This window comes from Erinaceus europaeus, chromosome 19 (genome assembly GCF_950295315.1).
Source record: "Erinaceus europaeus chromosome 19, mEriEur2.1, whole genome shotgun sequence".
Taxonomy (NCBI): Eukaryota; Metazoa; Chordata; class Mammalia; order Eulipotyphla; family Erinaceidae; genus Erinaceus; species Erinaceus europaeus.
The window spans coordinates 21,221,971-21,243,569 of NC_080180.1; the positions used below are offsets into that span (position 1 = coordinate 21,221,971).

The window sequence follows — 21,599 nt, forward strand, 5'->3', positions numbered from 1 at the left end:
TCATGAACCTATGGGCTGGATTTGGGAGCTACTTTCTTCCCTGATCCAGCTTTCTGGTCCTTTTTCCAGCCATGACATAATCTCCCCAGATAATAACTTGGATCCACCTGCATATCAGATTTCAGGCTCAGGGGAATGGAAAGGAAAAAAAAAAAATAGTATAGACACAGACCATTTGGAATATAACTAAAATAGGCCTACTAGCTGTCTACAAAATGGAGAGCCCCCCTCCCCCCGACTCTTCATCTGCTTTGTATTAATCTTATCCTCCACCAGTCTACCTCGGTCCTTCTGTCTGTTCTGATCAGTACAGGCTCTAAAGAAGCCATGCCATTGACAAGAAATAACACACTCAATGGTCTGTGAAGAGAGAGGCTGAGTCTAAAGGCTGCTATTCGCTTCAAAGACTCTTGGGCCAGGCCAGGCTGCATCTGTTGACACAGTCAGTGTTGATCTAGGTGAGTTCAGCCGAAGAACCAAATGGCTATGTCAACTTAAAGGCAAACCAGGGTCCAAGGCACTCTGTCACACCAGCTTTTGCATGAAGGGAATGTCTTCTGTTGCCATTCAAACCTGCAGCCAGAGGCTGGAGTCTATTAACTCAAATCCACCTCTGCCCTTCAAGGGGCATCAGCCTGGAAGTTGAGGAAGAAAAACCAGGATCTGGATTTGGGAACCAGCAGACTGAGGTCAAAGGTCACCAATCTTCCCACCTAGGGGACCATGATTTCACAAACTTCCTCCTAGAACAAAGCCCACAATCAATTGGTCTTAACCTTTATTTCAAGAAGGCAAGGCCAGCAGGATTTGAGTCCCTGAGGCTGTCTTTTTATTTCCAGATTGGGCTTTAGTGTATTTACTGCAGGAGTTAAGTCTGACCTAATTCATCGGTCTCAGGTCATCTCCCCACAAGGCCATATCAGACAGCCCAGTTCTTCCAGAGACCTGTTTCAAGGTGACCCACAGTTTCCATGGGACATCAACTACGCTAATGAAACAGTCAGACCAGCAAAAAAAAAAGGGAGGCAGAATTCATCACTTATTCCTCTTTTATAGCTTCAAAGAATCCCTCATCCATGGTGTGTGTAAGGGATGAACAAGAGAAGCCCCTCCTTTCTGAAGCAAAAAGTCACCACCATCCTCTCTAACCCGGAAACAAAACTAAAGAGGTTTGGGGAAAACTGAAGACCAATGTCAGATTCACGCCCGTGTCCTCAGAGTTGGAGGGAGAGACAAACTCCCAACTCAAGGAGGCCAGGTCTAACTGTGACACCAGGTTGAGGGTCACAGGTGCACAGGAAAAACAGAGAGGTTCACTTTTAATTCAGGGAAATTAACCCTCCTGCTGAAGGCCACCTGGAGAAGGCTGATAAAATATAAACATCATCATAAAAGCTCCAGACACCTAAGGGACAAGAGGGAAGCCAGCTGGAGAGCCAGAAAATAAGACGAGACCGGAAGAGAAGCTGCATCTGCCCTGAGGGCCTATGTTCTTCCAGAAGAGACAGGGGGAAACTGGAGTACGGCACCTTTTGCAGTTTTCTGATTTTGAGGAAATAAAGTCAAATACCCAGAACCACCAACGTGGGGATTTTGATAAAGTACAAAAACAAATAAATTAATTAAAAAGCACTGCTCAGCTATGGTTGGGGTTGGGTGGGGGGGACTGAACCTGGGACTTTGGAGCCTCAGGCATGAGAGTCTCTTTGCATCACCATTATGCTATCTACCCCTCATCTTTTATATACATTTCCTAATGAAACTACATGGGCTTTGGGTCTATATTTACTCTATTTACAAGGAAATTAAAGCTTGAACTTGCAGTAAGGTGCTATACACTAGGAGTCCTGTAAAGCAAACAACAGTCCCCTCTGGGGGAAAGACAGCATTATATTTTTTCAAGACAGTGCTTAGGACGTAATTGAAGAAAACCAAGCTCACAGGGAAACAGAATCTGGAGTGAAAATTGGCAGGAGCCAAAGACAACAGAAAGAGAGCCAGGGGACTCCAAACCCTGACATTAGCAGATGCTGATGCTTTCTTTCTCTGTTCAGATAACTAGATCGCCAACCTCTAAAATTTCAGCAGGGAATTAAAAACTGTAGGATGTGCCCTATCATACTTTTGAACTAATAGCATATAAAACTGAAAAGTGGAAAACACTACTGAAAATTAGAATGTATGGACAAGGGAGTTGGACAATAGCGCGGTGGGTTAAGCGCATGTGGCGCAAAACGCAAGGACGGGCATAAGGATCCTGGTTCGAGCCCCCGGCTCCCCACCCACAGGGGAGTTGCTTCATAAACAGTGAATCAGGTCTGCAGGTGTCTATCTTTCTCTCCCCCTCTCTGTCTTCCCCTCCTCTCTCCATTTCTCTCTGTCCTATCCAACAATGACATCAATAACAACAATAATAACTACAACAATAAAACAACAAGGGCAACAAAAGGGAATAAATTAAAAAAAAAAAAAAGAATGTATGGACAAATTCCACCTGTTTAAACACAGCTGAAGAGAAAATTAGTGAATTGGGGGAGAGAGAGAGAGAGAGAGAGAGAGGAAATAATCCATATATAGGAGCAAAGATTTGGGAAATGCAGAATTAAAATGCAAATTTCAACCTAAAGGCTAGGGAGATAGCTAAGCTTGAGAGAAAGAAATTGGCAGGTGAACAAGCTGGAGAGATAGTCCACTGGGTAGGGCATATGCCTTGCCATGCACATGGCCAGGGTTCAAACCCTGGTACTGCAGGGCAGCTGGCATGGTGTTGGGGGAAAGCTCTGGTGCTGTGGTGTCTCTCCTCTTCCTCTCTTTTAGATTACAGAGTGAGGAAGAGGAGATAACTGTAGCATCATTCTGACATATGTGATGGAGACTGAATTCGGGAATTTCTGCTCGTAACTCCAGTACACCTGCTACTGTTCCACTTCCCCAGAGGCAGGCAGTCTGTCTCTGTCTCTCTCTCCTTCTCCCTCTCCCTCTATCTGAATGAGAAAAAAAATCATAATGAAACAGCTGGGGTTGTAGGGGGAGGGTGAAATCACACATTTGCAAGGCCCAAGTCCCAGAAAGAAACAAAAATTCAAACATGAGAGGCCTCAACCAGAGCTGAGCAACTTTCTGGTTAAAGGAAAAAAAAAAATGGGACCAAGTGGTGGCACACCTGGTTATGTGCACATGTTACAGGGCGTAAGGACCCAGGTTCAACTCAACAAAGAGGCTTTTCCCTCCTCATAGTCTGGGGCTATGGATCAGGTGGGCAGAGTCAATCTAGGGATGGGAAAAAAAGGGAAGTGGCAAATGAGCAGCCAACCATCTAGATGGTGGGCCTGGATTTACTGAGCATCTTAAGAAATCAACTGGAAGAAGACAAACGTTTCAGCTGTCAGTACTATTCAAGTCTTCGAAACCAAAATGAGAAGGCTTCTAGAATAAACAGCAGGATAATCTCACAGGACTGTGTGTGATAGCCTCAGAATTGGAACGCAAAAGTTCAAACGTCTATGAAAACGGCCCCAACAACATTATAAAAGTATGGACCAGGGCCAGGTAGTGGCTCACAGAACTGAGTGCATACAGCACAACGCACAAGGAACCGGGTTCGAGCCCCTGGTTCCCACCTGCAGGAAGGAAACTTCATGAGTGCAGTTACACCTTTTCACTCACTATCTTCCCTTCCCCTCTCAATTTATCTGTCCTATCAAATAAAATAAATATTTAAAAAATTTAAAATAGGGAGTTTGGCAGTAGCGCAGCGGGTTAAGCACACGTGGCTTAAAGTGCAAGGACTGGTGTAAGGATCCCAGCTCGAGCCCCTGGCTCCCCACCTGCAGGGGAGTCTCTTCACAGGCGGTGAAGCAGGTCTGCAGGTGTCTTTTTTTCTCTCCTCCTCTCTGTCTGCCCCTCCTCTCTCCATTTCTCTCTGGCCTATCCAACAATGATGACAACAATAATAACTATAAAATTTTAAAAAATATTTATTTATTCCCTTTTTTGTTGTCCTTGTTATTGTTGTAGTTATTGATGTCATCGTTGTTGGATAAGACAGAGAGAAATGGAGAGAGAAGGGAAAGACAGAGAGGGGGAGAGAAAGATAGACACCTGCAGACCTGCTTCACCACTTGTGAAGCGACTCCCCTGCAGGTGAGGAGCTGGGGGCTCGAACCGGGGTCCTTACGCCTGTCCTTGCACTTTAATCCATGTGTGCTTAACCCGCTGCACTACAGCTGACTCCCCCCAAAAATTTTTTTAAATAAATAGGAGCCAGGTAGTATGTGCACCGGGTTAAGTGTACATGGTACAAAGCGCAAGAACCGGCACAAAGATCCCTCAGAAGCCCCCGGGAACAGTGAATTCCTAGTGCAGGCAGAGCCCCAAGGTTAGGTTAGCCCTAACCCTGGAGGCAAAAAAAAGAAAATAAAAAGAAAATTAATTAAATAAAAGCATGGAACTGGAGCCACAATTATGTTTTAAGACAGAATCAGAAATCCGTCTAACTTAGGACAAAGGAATCAAAAGCACATTGCTATTGTGTCTATATTGTCCACAGAAAAGTTTGGGGTGAGCTCTGACTCAACTGGTGCCTTTCCTTGGATTAAACTGGGTTACTGGAAAAGTCATGATGCATTTTGGCATAGAAAAACCGAAACGGGGGTTGGGTAGTAGCGCAGCATGGTTAAGCACACATGGCTTAAAGCGCAAGGACTGGCGTAAGGATCCCGGTTCTGAGCTCCTGGCTCCTCACCTGCAGGGGAGTCGCTTCACAGGTGGTGAAGCAAATCTGTAGGAGTTTATCTTTCTCTCCCACTCTGTCTTCCCCTCCTCTCTCCATTTCTCTCTGTCCTATCCAACAACAACAACATCAACAACAACAATAATAATAACTACAATAAAAAACAAGGACAATAAAAGGGAATAAATAAATATTAAAAAAAAGAAAAATATAGAAACACATGTCATGACTTTTCATGGCTCAAATTATGTGGTTACTTCTATGTGCTGGGGACCTCTGCTCAGCCACACCCTAGGGCGCAATTCCACACAGCTCCAGCTTAAAGGACAAATGACCCAGGGAAGAAGGCCACAGTCACCTTGCGCTGACCTTCAGGAAAGAGACACCTAGTCCTGGCCCCCAGCACAGAGTCCTCGCTGGGAGCAGGCCCCTCAAAGCAGAATTACTTCCCTGTCCCCGCCAATGTCTCTAGCCACTTCTGGCATGGCACGCAGCCTTTAATGCATTTCCTACACTTGTATAAGATTTATTCAAGGCAGGGAGATTTATTTAGCACATTCACGCTCAACAGAGAGGACAAGTCCTCATAGAGTTCTGATCTCATTTGCCGCCAGAAGCCAGGATGAGATTGCCAGGGTGATGGGTAGCAGAAGGCGGCTGGCTCTGGGGAGGTGCACAGGTGTGCATTCATGTGGCCGTGGCACCTGGGCGTGCTCTGTAAGCCCCCATGGGTGCAGGTGAGTGTCCACGTGGGTGTGTGCAGATTGTGGGCCAGTGTGGGGTGCAGGTGTGTGTCATTATGCATCTGCCCACTTGACAGTGCTGTCAAGCTGGCCGCCTGAGCGCTAGCTCAGGTCCGTGCAACGTGTCACCCTGTGCCTGCACATGGACCAGGACTCCGCTCCCACGGCTCCTTTGCTGTGCCAATCCCTCACCCGAGTCTGTGGAGCTGATGTAATGGAGGACGATCCATTATCCATCCATTACCAGAGGCTCTTCCTCCAGATGATTATTTAATTTATAAATATTGTACCCATTTTGATAGCTTATAAATTGCATCTACAGCCAAATAAAACCTTGCATTAACTACTGGTGGAGCTGGTCTCATAGGAGCCGTGCGTGGGCTCCTCTCTTGCGCTCAGGCTGAGAAAAGCCTTGAATCTCCAGGAGGGAGGATTTGTTTATGGAGGCCAGAGCTGAGCTTGGGTTCACTGTTGATTACGAACCAACTGTTGGGAAGGTGCATCCATTTCACGTACAAAAAAAAAAAAAAAAATCGAGCCCCAGAGCAGCAGAGCACCGGCCTTAGGTCAGAGACACAGAATGGGAGCAGGGGGCTCTTGTCTTAGCTGAGGTTGGGAGGAGGGAGGGGCTGGTACTTTGGTGAGGCTGGCAATCCAGAAATGGAGTAAATCTGGTGGTCTCTGTGGCAGGGGTGGAAACATCTGTCTGCTGGAGCACCCCTTGCGCAGCCTTGAGACAGGTGGGCAAATGGAGACAGAGACCCTGTGCCTGACTTCCAGGGGCTCTCAAGCGCCCCCTTACGGGCAGGTAACCAAAGCTAAGCACTTAATGGTCCTGGAGCTGGAGATCCAGTTTTATTTAACTTTATATATTTATTTATTTTAGACAGAGATAGAAAATAGGGGAAAATAGGAAGGGGGAGAGACACCTGCAGCCCTGCTTCACTGCTTGTGAAGCTCCCCCCACCACCACACTCCCTTGCAGGTGGGGGATGGGGGCTTGAACCCAGGTCCTTGCATATGGTAATGTGTGCTTAACCAGATGCGCTACCTCCTGGGCCCCTGGAATCCCATTTCAAGGCCAACTAGGAGTCTGGAAATAAACAGAGGTGACCAGTGCTCCCTTGCCCAGCACTGCTTGTGGAACTAGAGACATCCGGAGGACCGTGGATGAATCCTCCGTGTTCTCTGCAGCCTTCGACAAGCCAGACCTGGCTGAAAGCAAGGGTTCTGCAGCAGTGAGGAAGGGCCAAGGATCAAGAAGCATGGCCGGGGAGTCGGGTGGTAGTGCAGTGGGATAAGAGCAGGTGGCGCAAACTGCAAGGACCAGCGTAAGGATCCCGGTTTGAGCCACCGTCTCCTCACATGCAGGGGAGTCGCTTCACAGGCAGTGAGGCAGGTCTGCAGGTGTCTGTCTTCCTCTCCCCCTCTGTTGTCCCCTCCTCTCTCCATTTCTCTCTGTCCTATCCAACAACAATGACATCAATAATAACTACAACAATAAAAAAAAGGGCAACAAAAGAGAATAAAATAAATAAATAATTTTTTTTTTTAAAGAAGCATGGCTGGGTCTGCCCTGTGCTGCCCATCCCCTGACTGGGCGGGCCTACTGCTTTACCAGCAAGCAGTCAGCAACCCGCAGAACTGGAATACAGAGCCCAAGAAGCTCAGATGAGGAAAAAGCAGGAACCAGCCACACTTGGGTGTTCAGGAATGAGCTAAGGGGATAGGCAGAGCTAACTGCTATTCAATAGCTTGGTTGCTCCTGACGGGTTTCCAGCATTGGCCCTCTTGACCAGCCAAGCCCTTCACCCTGATCTCTGTACCTAAAACTAGTTGCCTGACACCCCTTCCTCATTCCTGAGATCCCCTAGACCTCAGCCTGCAGGGGGTGTTGTCGTGCAGGTCACTCAGCTAGGCTCAGAGCCCTTCTCTCCCTCCACAGGTAGGGTCTCTGCCATCACTGATGGGCTCAGTGGGCCTCCTCCCCAGCTGGGGGCTCAAAAAAATCTCCCCCAGAAGCCCATCTCCTCCTTGTGGTTAGAGTCATCTGGGAGTTCCCATGCATGTGTCCTTGTAGAAAGGGGGTTCTGTGCATCTGAGAGGCCACAAAGAATAGGGTGAGTTGGGGGGGTGTCTTTGAGAGGCTGTGAGTCACCACAAGTGAAACAACATGCTTGCTTTGGGGAAGTGAGGAGAGGGTGTTACAGGTGTTCCACAAACAGGTATTCATCCTCACACATACCACGAAGCTGGGGTACAGAGTGGGGGGGGGGGGTGGAGGCGTGGGTCCTGGGTTGGACTCAGCCTCCACAGCCAGCAGTGCCGCCCTCGCCTACAGACCAGCAGGAAGCCACCACCATCTTGGACTGACAGGCTTTTTTTTTTTTTTTTTTTTAAACAGAGGACTGACAAGCTGTAGATCATGGTACTGGGGATTGAACCTGGGACCTGAAAGCCCTAGTCTCTTAAGTAAATTATTCTGCTGTCTCCCCAGTCAAGAGGATTCTTGTCACTCAGTAAAAGCCAGCACTCGTGTAAATCACCTTATTATCTGACCCTGCCACCCACGAGAATGTAAGCTGCACAGAGGGGGCTGTTGCCTTCATGTTTCGCTGTGCTCCCCAAAGTGCCTGGTACCTAGGAACAATTCAGTAACTGACCTGTTGAATGAAGGATTTTTATTTTATTATTATTGTTGTTTATTTACTTATTTATTTTACAGAGCACTGCTCAGCTCTGACTTATGGTGGCGCAGGGATTGAACCTAGCACTTGGAAACCCCAGGCATGATAATCTCTTTGCATAAACATTATGCTATCTACCCCTGCTCTTGAATGAAGGATTTTAAATGTGTGTCCACAAGACACGTTAAGGTAAAGTCAAATGCTGAGACATGATTAGAATGGCTTCAACCACCACGACATATGTAATGGACAGTCAACCATCCAGATAATGTTCACTGAGCCCCCACCTCTCTGACATGCCCTGGGGACATGCCAATAGTCCCTGAGCTTATAGGCCAGTGGGGAAACACACTAAGTCACCACAAACATGAGGTTGTGCCAAGGTTGTGAGCGCAGAGCATGGAGAGTGAGGGGAGTATCTGGCCAGCAGTGCTGGACCTGGGGCTCAGCCAAGGCTTCCCTGGGGGGCTGCAGCACTTGCTGAAGGTGGTGCTCTGCACATGCATTCATGGGTGCCTTGGCTGAGGTTCTAGGCAGGACTTCTGGCCTTGGGGGTCTGGCAGTGACACACCCAGTAGAACTGGCATGTTACCATACGCAAGGACCCAGATTCAAGCCCAGGGACCCACGTGCGGGGGGTTGGGGAGAAGCTTCATGAACAATGGAACAGGCTTGCAGGTGTTTATCTTTCTCTCCTTCTCCCTCTCTCCTCTCAATTTCTCTCTGTCCTATCAAATAAAACAAAGAACAGTCATAAAATAAAAATTCATAAAAGTAAGAAAGATCATCATGCAGGCACCAAGCCCAATGATAGCCCTGGTAGAAATAAAAAAAAAAGTGCTTGTGGGATTTTTTGTTTATCATCATCATCATATTATTATTTTAGGATGAAACACACTTGCTCATTGACACCCAAATGTATGTCTCTCCTAGCTTCCTGGAAGGTCTCTTTCTCTTCTCCCTACCTCCTCTACTCACCTCACCAGCCAGGCTAAGCCTGAGACACACCTAAAGGACCAGAAGAGAGTCCTCCAGCTGTGGTTCAAGCCACCCGTCACCTGGCCTGAGTAGCACAATCATCGCTGAGAAGCTCTTCTGCACTTGTTCCATGTGTTAGGCACGCTGCTCAGTCCTAAGGGTTCTGCAGCCTCCCACCTGCTCCCCATGGCCACTTTGGGCAGGTTTACAGACAAGGTCGGGGCTGAGTAACTTGGCCCTGTCATCTTACCAGTGAGCAGGAGAGCCAGCTTCCATCCCAGCCTGACCCACTCCTACCACTAGCTTCGCAAAGGCCACAGTTTTGTCCAGCCCCAGAGCCCAGCGGGATAGAAACCATCCTGGCCTGGAAGAGTGCAGGGCAGAGCGTCCTTCCCAAAGCTGCCTCTTAATCCTCAAACCGATCCCGTCCTCTCTGATGCCTCCACTCGGCTTGCAAATCTTCTCCCATGGCTGTCTGTCTACTGCAAGAGATGAGAGGTTTCTCAAGGGCAAGAACCCTGTCTTGAGTTTCTCTGCCCACCTTACAACTCCTAGCACACAGGCCTGCACTCAGTCCACATCCACTCTCCCTTTGCCTGTTCTTGCTGGAACTAATGTTTAAATAAGTGGCATGAATCTTGCATTTCACATCCGACAACCAGACTCAGCCTTTTGGCTATAATAGCTCTCATCAAAACAGAAGCTTGTTGCCAGGCTAGCTTTGGGCCTTAATAAAAGAAGGTTAAGCAGAAATCAAATTCATGACACTGCTAACAGGGCTTCCTCACTGTCGGAACCTGAACATCCACCACAAAGTGCAATTAAAAGAAGAAAAAAAAATAAAGAAGTTTGATTTTAAATTTTAAATGTTAAAACCATGATGTCCAGTGAGAGTAACAAGTGAAAGAAGACAGACTATAAAATTCTGTTCAGGTAGAAATTTTAAATATACAGAGTGTTACCTCCCATCTAATAGATTCTTTTCACAATCTGACCTCATCGTTGAGAATGAAACCTACATTCTCTCCTCTCCAAATTAGGTGAATTTATAAATTACGGTCAACGTGACGCTATGTGACCAAGGCCAGGAACTGAAAATGTGATGCATTTCCACCTTGTTCTTGAAACACCTGTTCTTGCCGCCAAGCCATGAGGAAGCTCAATCAGCCCGTGGAGGGAGGGGCCCATAGGGAGAGGAAAAGGTCTGCTGGTAGCCAGCACCGACTCGCAAGCCATTTGAGAGAGCCAGACACAGGCCAGAGATGAGCCCTGCTTGGATTTCAGGCAGAGAAGATAGTTGGGATGGTTTTAAATCACGACTTTGGGCTGGTTAGTTATCACACGTTTGAGGATCAGATGCTACGAGACCCGCACAAGACCCATCAGCTGCGAGACCCACACTTACAGCTGTTTATTGGTAGTTTCCATGTTGTTGCCCCAAAGGTACTTACAAAGTACTGTGTCCACAGGCTGGGAGACTGGCTGTCTTATCACATGGGAGACCTGGATTCAAGTCTCAGTACATTATACCACAGTATAGGGAGGGGGAGTTTCCACAGGTGGTGGAGCAGTGCTGTGGTCTCTCTTCCTCTGAAATAAAATGGGAAAAAAAAATTCAGCCTGGAAGAAGTGGAACTGCGTATGCTCAGGCCTCAGCACCTCACTCCATCCAGACCTCCTACTCAACAAACTCCAACTTTCTTCTTCCCTGGCTGCGTGGACCAGCCCCAGCCTCCGCCTCCACCCCTCTCCTACGCATAACTTAACTAGTTAGCAGGTTTGGCGCCTGAGTCTTCATAATTAGCTCTCAAGTGCAGACCCCATATCCTAGAAGTCCAGGCCCTTGCGGTTTCTCACCTAGATTCCACAATTATCTCCTAGCCATGTTCCCTGCCTTCTCTGTCGCGACCTTCAAACCAGGGATCACATCTCAGCCAGGATGAACTTTCTCAAATGCCTATGAGACCCGGGAGACAGAACACAGGAGCTGGACACTCAAGGCCTCGGATTCAACCCCCGGCACAGCATACTACCGGAGCTGAGCCACACTCTGATCGCTTTCTCAAAGGTAGTATAATCTAAAGTGGACACCTAGTCATAGCATACCCCTGCTGAATATTCCCTGGTGAGTAACAGCCAAACTCCTCAGCTCAGCATCAAGGTTCTCCATGACCCAAGCTCTGTTTTCCTTTCTAGCCTCAACTCCCACTAGGCCCTCGCTCACACACTCACTCCACAGCCTCCCAAGCCCTCAGCAGAGCATCCTAAAACCAAACATGAAAATCCCCGGGATTCTAATAAATAGCAGCCACACTGTAATTGTTGCTGAAATCAGAAACCAGAACTTTTGCCTCTAGGTGCCACAGTGCCCAGGACACACCATGGACTCCCGGTGAAGGCTTCTTCCTCTTGCACTACAACCAGTGCATCACCCTTGGAGCTGACCAGGAGTGAAGGCTCCGGGGGGGGGGGGGGGGGGTGTGTCTCCTTCGTCTCCCCTCCATCTCTCGCCAGGAAAAAGCCCAGGAAACTAACTGGAGGCCTTGCCCCACCTTGACACTGTCCATCAGGAGTGTTCCTTAAAGCAGCGGAGCAGAGACGCAGGCAGGAAGCAGCGAGTGGCATCCCACAGGGTCTACCATGAGCTGCAGGCCCCAGGCAAGATGGGGCTTGGGGGATTTGGGGAGCAAGAGAAGACAGCCATTTCAAAACCTTTCTTGGTGTCCAAGACCACCAAATGTCCCCCCATGGTGGTGGTGGGGGGTCCTGTCCAAGTCCCTCACTGCCAATGGTGCTGATAGAGCCCAGGGCTAGGTCCTGCCCACTGCCCACTCCTGCTGCCCTCACACACCCTCACCAGCCTCAGACACAGCAGCAGAGCCTACCTTCCTGTGCTGCTCACTGCTCCAAGCCATGCTGACGCCAAGGTGCCCAGGGGTTCCTGGTCCAGAGTGAGAGGTGAGTCCCTGGGGTGGGAGCTTCACAAGAAGTGTGTGTGTGTGTGTGTGTGTGTGTGTGTGTGTGTGTGTGTGTGTGTTGGTTCTGGGAGAGTTGGCTGCATTATTCCATCTTTCTAACACTCTCTTGCAAAACACACTGCGTGTTGTGCTGCAGCCCGACTGAAGCATATTTCAGGGCAAATTTCCTCTCGATGTCACAGCTTGGGAGTGGGGGTGAACGTGTGCTTCCCCAGCTCCATTAACCAGGGGAGCAGGCTCCCAACACCAGGAGGCATGTGCCCTGCCCACCAGCAAGGGGCGGACACACCCCCATGCTCTCTCATCAATAAATAATATGTAAGTGAAAAGATTTATTTATGCAGCTCAGAGGAGAGAACAAAGTGAGAGCTCCACTCAGGTATATGCAGCGCCAGGGGTTGAACCCAAAGCCTCAGGCATGCAAGACCTCTGCTCCACCAGCTGAGCTACTTCCCCACCACTCTCCTTCCTTGAAGGTGGGGTCCTGCTGTCTTGTGTCTCCACTGGCCTGAGAGATAACGAGCAGGGTCTGGGCCGGGGTGGGGGGTTTCCCACTCCCAGGTCCCCCAAGTGGCCAGAAAGCCATCTCCGAACTACTGGGCATGAGTCCCACTCTGTCCTCAGCATCCATCAGGCCCTAAGGGGTTCCCTCCCTCCCCAGCTCTCGACTCCTCGGCCTCTTATGACCCCTTCCAGAATGTTCTCCACACCCTGCCACAGTGAATCTCCCCAAATGGGGATGGACAGGGACACACACACACACACTGTCTTTCCCACAAGCATGCAGGGCCCCTCTCAGTGGGCTCCCTGCTCGCCCCCTCCCCGCCTCACTCCTCCCCGGCCCTTGGCCCACATCCCTGCCTGCTCTCCAGCCCTTCATGTCTGCCTCTGGGTCTCTGCTCTGGCAATTCCCTCTGCCTGAAATGCCTGCCCTCCCTTTGATTTTTAAATATTTTGTTTATTTATTATTTATTGGATAGAGACAGAGAGAAATCGATAGGGATAGGGGAGACAGACAGGGAGAGAAAGAGACACCTGCAGACTATATTACTCGTGACCTCTCCCTCAGTACAGATGGGGATCAGGGGCTTGAACCCCAGTCCTTGAGCATTGTGACATGTGCTTAACTAGGTGTGCCATCTCTGGCCTCCCTGCCTTCCCTTTGTCCACCTGAAAATAACCGCTCTCCCTTTGGGCACCAGCTCAGGCTCCTCCTTCTTCATGAAGCCCTCCCTGACTCCCATCTACTGGCATCATCCTCCCAACCCCCCACCCCTGTGCCCCATAAATTGAACTTCATACTCACTTTTTAAATTTGTTTGACTTAATGTCCTATTTAATTTGTAAATGTTAATTTACTTGTTAATGAGACAGAGAGAGCCAGAATGCCATTCTGGCACATGTAAAGCTGGGCATCAAACTTCAGACTAAGTTCAGTACTTCATTCACTGTGTTATGTCCCGGGCTGCTCTTTTTTTAATGGCCACCAGGAATATCACTGGGGCTTGGTGTCTGCATGATTAACCCGTCATTCCCAGCAGCCTTTTTTTTTTCCCTTCCCACCTTTCTTTTTTTATTTTAAATAGGACAAAACTGAGAGGAGATAAGGAGGCAGAGGAGAAAGACACCTGCAGACCTGCTTCACTGCTTATGAAGTGTCCCCCCTGTAAGTGGGGAGCAGGGGCTCGAACCTGGGTCCTTGCACATGGTAATGTGTGTGGTCAACTGGGTGTAGCACTGCCTGGCCCCAACTTTTTTAAATTCTTTTTTCAACTTAGGCTTATGTGTTTATTTATTATTGGATAAAGAGAAATTGAGAGAGGAGGGGGGACAGAGAGGGAGAGAGAAAGAGAGATACCTGCAGCCCTGCTTCACCACTTGTGAAGCTTTCCCCCTGCAGGTAGGAACTAGGGGCTTGAACCCAGGTCCTTGTGCACTGTAGTGTGTGTACTTAACCGATATGACTCCACCTGGTGCCTTTTAATTCTTAAATGATGCACTTTTACTTCATTTCTAAATATTGAGGGGTAGAGAGACATGAGACAAAGAAGGAGAGACAGGAATATGAGACAAAGAGAAGGGAGAGAGAGACAGAGAGGATGGATTAGGAACCCTGCACATGTAAAATCAATGTTACACCAATTGAGCTATTTCCCCAGTTGGTCTCTGATTTCTTTTTATAAGATTCATATTCTCATTTATTAATGACAGAGAAAGAGGAAGTAAGAGAAACAGAGCAACACTCTGGCCTATGTAGTGCTAGAGATGGAACTCAGGACCTCGTACCTATAAGCCTGTTGCTCCGGCCACTGCGCAGCCTCCTGGGCCCCACACTCACCCTGCTTGTGCTTAAGACTGAGAGCTCAAGGAGGGCAGAGCTGTGTTGGAGCTGAGTCTTTCCCTCCCCAGGAAGCCTGCCCCTCGGCTAGGAGTGTGGTGGCTCTCAGGCAAGCTTGATAACTGAGTGGCTGAGTGACCAGAAGGGAGCTAGAAGGGAAAGAGCCCGTTGGACAGTGAAGCCAGGGGCAGTTGTGGATGGGACAAGGAGGAAGCTGCCCTGTGAGCTGTGAGAAACTGTCCCGCTTGCTTTTTGCAAGAATAGACAGATATTCAGTCCAGTGAGATCCCTCACCTGGTAAGGTGCCTGCTTTGACGCATGCATGACCCAGGTTCAAGTCCCTAGTCTACCACACGGGGGTGCTATGACACTGGGGAAGCTTTGGTGCTGCAGAGTCTCTCTCTCTCTCTCCTTCTCTCCTTCCCTCTTTTCTTTTTCTTTGATAAAACAGAGAGAAACTGAGAGGGAAGGGAAAAAACAGAAGGGAGAGAAAGAGGCATCTGCAGCATTGCTTCACCACTCATGAAGCTTCCACCTACAAGTAGGGACTGGGGGCCTGAACCTGATTCTGTACATGGTAATATGAGTGCTTAACCAGGCGCACTACCACCCAGCCCCTCTGCCTCTTTTCATGTGAAAATGTTAACCTGGAGATGTGAGGCCACAGGGACAGCTGGTCACAATGGAAAAAGGGGGGGCAAACATATAAATAGAGACAGAATTATAGAAATAAGTCGACCCTTATCTGAAACCTTGGGAGAACCACTGTAGCTTCCAATGGAGGGAATGGGGACACAGAACTCTAGTGGTGGCAACAGTGTGGAATTATACCCATTATAATTCTGTAAATCAACATTAAGTGACTAATAAAGTTAACAGAAAAAGGAAAAAGAAAAAATAAACCCTCTTATATGACTTAAATTTTTCCCTCTGAAAACCTGAGGCATAAACCTAGTCTCTTGTCTCCCCCCACCCCCCACCTCCATTCTTTCTGTGGGCATGTGCTTTGCACTTGACGTTGAGCCAAAGCAGACAAGTCAGCACAATAGTCCCAGTTACCACAGCTCTGAACCACATTAATAATGGGAACAGAGCTCTGGGTGGCAGTGTGGGCCGGCTCCCAGCTGAGCCTGTGGTCACCCAGGTTCCTACCACAGAGGCTGGGGGGGGGGACACACCTGGTTTCCTGGTGCCCACCACTCCCCACCCCTGAAGACAGGACTTTGGAGCAGGAACCACACATGTTCTCACACCCCAATGTGTGATGTGCACTCTGGGATGCCTCTTCACTGAGCCTCAGTTTCCCCATCTGTAAAGTGAGCTGGTGCAACCCATTAGAGCCAGCCTTCTCCTCCAACCCCAGCAGCAAGCAGGTAAATTGAAGGGTCTTCTGCTTGTCCCTTAGACAGGAGAGACCCTGTCACCAGGACACTCTGGCTGCTCCTGGGGTGAGAGGGTTGCCCAGGGTCTTTGGGGTGCAAGGATAGACCTGCAGGCTGCCTAAGCCAATCTGGCCTCCAGAGCAGCGTCCAGTTATGGAGCAGGAGAATGTGCGGAGGTGGAGATGAGAGAGAGCTGCAGAGGGATTTGTCTCTAAACCTGAAATCCTGAATTACATTTTCCTCTCAGTTAAGCAAGCATTATTCATCAGTCTCCCACGCCTGCGACAGTACTGGGAGCGGAGGGAGGTGTATAGACCTGAGACGCAGGAGGATCTGGGAGAGGGGGCAGGAGGCCCTGCCTGCGAGGGGGGCTGAGTGCACCGGGAAGTGGGTGGTCAGAGGCACTGGTCAGCTCTCTCTTTGGGGGTCAGATGAGACTGAGTGTGTCAAACACACCGCAAGTAGTCCCCAGATTGTCCCCTCTCCCTGCTTCTGATGGAGATGGGGGACATGGGGACTCAGTGCAAGATGGAAGATTAAATATTGTAGGTTCTTGTTGGGGTCTGGAACTCGGGAAGGTTAAGTGCTCCCAGCAGAAGTTCCAGGGGGCCAACCTCCCAGTGGCAAGAAGACACCCCTCCAACCACACCAGGCCCCTCAAACTGCAAATCCTTGCCCACCCCCTCCCTGAATCCCTGATCTTGGTATACTCAGGGGCTCACTTCTCTCCCCTTCTTAGCTGAGGGAGGAGGAGGGGATAGTACAGCTTCTATTCCTTGATGAAGGGGAAGATACTGGTACAGACATGCATGGTCAAACCGACAGACATCCCAATACAAACACACACACACACACACACACACACACACGCATGCACGCATGCACACACACCATCCCCCACTGGAGACCAGTCAGTCTCTTTGAGTTCAAGGCTGTAATTCTAGCCTGGGATCCCAATGACATCATCCTTTCAGGTTCAGGGGAAGAGGGGAGGCAGGACAGACTGGGAGGAAGAAACCTAGACTACCTTGCTGCAGCGCAGCCCTGCGAGAGGCCTGGGGAGCCCAGAAACGCAGTCTCCACAGTGTGACCATAAGAAGTCCATTCACTCCTGGTGTTTCATGTACCCAGAGAGCATGAGCATTATGGGCGAGGAGGGCCCCCATTTTCTCTGTCCACTCTCAGCACCCAAGCATCTTAGATGCCTCCCTAAGAGCCCCATAGTGGTTCCTCCTGCTAACTCATCAACTTTCTGCAAGCTGGGCAGTGTAGACACTGCCCAAAGCTATGCAGAAGCAGCAGACAACTTAGGACTGTGGACTCTTACCTCCTACATCTGTAATCATACCCTGAGAGAACTGCCCCACAGCCGCCCCTCCCCCACCACAAACCCTACTTCCCTCCCGCCCTGAATGCTGAGAGTCAGGAAAACCCAGGTGTCCTGCACCAATGAGAACCAGGAGCACAGCATGAAGCATAGAATCACACAGCCCCTCAAGGAGCAACGATCCATTAGTCACCATCAATTATTCATCCCTGTGAGGGCTGGAGCCAGGGACACGGCAGCAAGGGCGCAGCTGGAGCCGGGACCTACACCCTCTCCACTCCTCCCCCCACCAGCCAACAATCCTACCCAGCCTCCCACCCACCCAGGGTCCCGCAAAGCGCCCACCTCAGCCAAGCAGACCTGAAGCCAGATACATGTCACCCCACTGAACATCAGCAGGTCACAGGCCACGCTGAAAGCGGGACAGGGTGCTTCAGCATGAGGATTTCCAGGAAGCAAGAAACTAACAGGCTCTCTCTGTCAAGTTCAATGCACATCCTTGGCAGCAGGTGGCTGGAGCACAAGTGAGGGGCAAAAGATGCAGAGCTGAGTGTCCCTGAGGTAAACGCCGCCCCACCCCACCTACCCCCCACAGTTCTGGTCCCCTTTGGGAGATCTGTCTCCAAAAGAAGTCACAGAGCCAGGGGGTCTCAGAGCTGGAAAGAAGAGGCCCTGAAGGCCAGGTCATGGGCACTGCAGGAGCCCCAGCCTCCACTGAGACATGAGAGGTAGGCCCATCCTCCCAAGGGGCCATCAACTGTTCCCACAGCCTCCTTCAACCCCATTCAACACTTACTCACGAGCATCTTACAAGCACCAGACACTGAAGGAGACACTTCATCTAATGCCAAAATAGGCCAAGTTCTGTTAGAACTTGTCCTGCTAAAACCTTAAGAGTGGGTCAAGAAACCGGAGGAAATAGCTCAGCTGGGAGAGTACAGGACTTGCCTGCCTGTGGGTCCTGGTTTGGTTTTGGGTACTCTCCTACTCTCTGTCATGAAATTCTATCTCGAATGAAACAGAAAGAATGAGAATGCAGGGGAGGTAACATAATGGTGAGGCAAAACACATTCATGCCTGAGCCTCTAAGGTCCCAGGTTCAATCCTCAGCACCACCATCAGCCAGTAAAAAATAAATAAATAAAAGTAAAGGAGAAGAGAAAAAAGTGTGGGCCCTTTGGAATACTGTATGGAGAATTCTTTTTTTTTTATTTATTTCTTTATTGGGGAATTAATGTTTTACATTCAACAGTAAATACAATAGTTTGTACATGCATAACATTCCCCAGTTTCCCATTTAACAATACAACCCCCACTATGCCATTTATCATCCTTCATGGACCTGTATTCTCCCCACCCACCCACCCACCCCAGAGTCTTTTACTTGGGGGCAATATGCCAATTCCATTTCAGGTTCTACTTCTGTTTTCTTTTCTGATCTTGCTTTTCAACTTCTGCCTGAGAGTGAGATCATCCCATATTCATCCTTCTGTTTCTGACTTATTTCACTCAACATGATTTTTTCAAGGTCCATCCAAGATCAGCTGAAAACGGTGAAGTCACCATTCTTTACAGCTGAGTAGTATTCCATTGTGTATATAGACCACAACTTGCTCAGCCACTCATCTGTTGTTGGACACCTGGGTTGCTTCCAGGTTTTGGCTATTACAAATTGTGCTGCCAAGAACATATGTGTACACAGATCTTTTTGGATGGATGTGTTGAGTTCCTTAGGATATATCCCCAGGAGAGGGATTGCAGGGTCCAAGGGTAGGTCCATTTCTAGCCTTCTGAGAGTTCTCCAGACTGTTCTCCACAGAGGTTGGACCAACTGACATTCCCACCAGCAGTGCAGGAAGGTTCTTTTGACCCCACACCCTCTCCAGCATTTGCTGCTGTTACCTTTTCTGATGTATGACATTCTCACAGGAGTGAAGTGATATCTCATTGTTGTCTTTATTTGCATTTCTCTGACAATCAGAGACTTGGAGCATTTTTTCATGTTTCTCAGCCTTTTAGATCTCTTCTGTGGTGAATATTCTGTCCAAGTCCTCCCCCCATTTTTGGATGGGGTTATTTGTTGTCTTGTTGTTGAGTCTGGCAAGCTCTTTATATATGTTGGTTATTAAACTCTTATCTGATGTATGACATGTAAAGATCTTCTCCCATTCTGTGAGGGGTCTCTTGGTTTGGGTAGTGGTTTCTTTTGCTGTGAAGAAGCTTTTTAATTTGATGTAGTCCCATAGGTTTATACTTGCCTTAGTCTTCTTTGTAACTGGATTCATTTCATTGAAAATGTCTTTAAAATTTATGCAGAAAAAGTTCTGCCAATATTTTCCTCTAAGTATTTGATAGTTTGTGGTCTAACATCCAAGTCCTTGATCCACTTGGAATTTACTTTTGTATTTGGTGAAATACAGTGGTTCAGTTTCATTCTTCTGCATGTTTCAACCCATTGTTTCCAACACCATTTGTTGAAGAGACTCTGCTTTCCCCATGTAATAGTCTGGGCACCTTTGTCAAAGATTAGATATCCATAGGTGTGGGGTGGAGAATTCTTAAACAATATGAATTAACTTATGACCCAGTAATACACTCTCAGGCATTTGTCCAAAGGACATGCACACACTAATTTGAAGGGGCCTCTGTGTTCATAGATGCATTATTCACAATAGCCAAGGAGTGGAAGTAGTTTAAATGTCCATCAACAGATGACTGGATAAAGAAGTTATAGGATATGTATTCCATAGAATACTACTCTGCAATCAAAAGATGATATTGTCTTTCTCTCCCACTGTCTGTCTTCCCCTCCTCTCTCCATTTCTCTCTGTCCTAACAACGACATAAAAAAAAAAAGATGATATTGTGGTGGTCTGGGAGGTGGCTCAGTGGATAAAGTGTTGGACTCTCAAGCATGAGGTCCTGAGTTCAATCCCCGGCAGCACATGTACCAGACTAATGCCTGGTTCTTTCTCTCTCTTTTTTCCTTTCTCATTAATAAATAAAAGCTTGAAAAAAAAGATATTGTGTTTTTTGGGACAAAAAAATGCATAGAACTAGAGGTGATTATGCTTAACGAAATAAGAAAAGAGATGAAAGACATCTACTAGATGGTTTCACCCCTGTGGAGCCAAAAGCAGGGATACACATGAACTGGCAAAAAACATTCAGAAGTGAACTGTCTCTAAGACTGTGAAGACTGGTGGTTATCTTTGGGGAAGTGGAGCACAGAACTTTGGTGATGGGTGTGGTGTGAAACAATATTCTATGACCTTATGATCTTGTCAACCATTATTAACCACAAATAAAAAATGGCTTGGAAAAAAATTAGGTCAAAGCAGGGGGAATAGCTCATCTGGTAGAGTATAGGTTCTCAGTTCAACTCTCAGGGCCATATGTGCTGACGTGGTGTTGGTTTTGTATATATAGGTTTTCTTTTAATTTTTTTTTCCTCCAGAGTTATTGCTGGGTCTCTGAATCCACTGCTCCTGGAGATTATTTTTTCCCATTTTGTTGCCCTTGTTGTTGTTGTTATTGTCATTGTTGCCATTGTTGTTGTTGCTGTTGGATAGGACAGAGAGAAACTGAGAGAGAAGAGGAAGACATAGAGGGGGAGAGAACGGTAGACACCTGTAGACCTGTTTCACCACTTGTGAGATGACCCCTCTACAGGTGGGGAGCTGGGGGCTCGAAGTAGGATCCTTATGCAGGTCCTTGCATTTTGCACCACATGCACTTAACCCACTGCACTACTGTTTGGCCCCCTCTGAAGTGGTGCCCTAACTTCTCTGTCTATTCTCTCTCCCATACATGACTCTAACATGGCTTAAAAAAAAAAAAAAAGACTCAATCAAAATTATTCTCTATGGATCTTACACTCCCTGGGTCAAGTAGATAAGCTGGAGAAGCAATTCTCTTTAAGATCAAAGTCTTGGAATCTCTATAGGGAGACTTGGAGGGGCACAGTTTGCTCCCCCAGGCTGGGTGTGTACTCCAGAAGCCCCCTGCATGGGTGGCTTCTCTGGACTGGGCCTCAACAGTGGACAACCACATATGCTCACAGCAGTCTTCTCTGCCAACCAAGAAGCCTGCCCACACTCCACTGCCAAAACCGTTTGCCTCCTGGTGAGGTAGGCAGTTAACCCCCAGTGTTATAAATGGCACGGAGAAGCATTGTCCTCACCATTGTTTATTCAGACTTTGGGTGTTGGGGGCATCACAACCTAGTCAACCTGCAGATGCCTTTTTGTTGTGGAGGGGGAGCTGTCTTGTTCAGTAGAGGGGCATCCTGATCCTGTGCCTGGGGGTTGCAGTATAAGACACACTGGACTGTCCTCAGAGCAGGGAGACAGGGGCAGCAGACCTAGCAGCCATCCTGGACAATTTGGTACCTCTGGCGGGAGCTTAAAGGGAGAGTAGCAGCCAAAGAGGGGT

The 21,599-nt window shown here is 48.4% G+C and overlaps 1 protein-coding gene across 3 annotated transcripts in view; it reads right to left on the reverse strand.

The window, feature by feature from the left end:
• The window catches only part of SYT2 (synaptotagmin 2), a 117,089-nt gene that overhangs the window by 71,988 nt on the left and 23,502 nt on the right, over positions 1-21,599 (reverse strand). Inside the window, exons 1-2 of one of the 3 annotated variants that reach the window (XM_060178591.1) lie at positions 11,693-11,788; positions 10,592-10,730 (exon numbers count right to left, since the gene is read on the reverse strand). The exons of 1 other annotated variant lie outside the window; for it this stretch is intronic. The gene's annotated coding sequence lies outside the window, so the exon portion shown is untranslated. Of the gene's footprint in view, positions 1-10,591; positions 10,731-11,692; positions 11,789-21,599 lie in introns of those variants that run through there. One more of the 3 variants, XM_060178590.1, reaches the window with a different exon arrangement.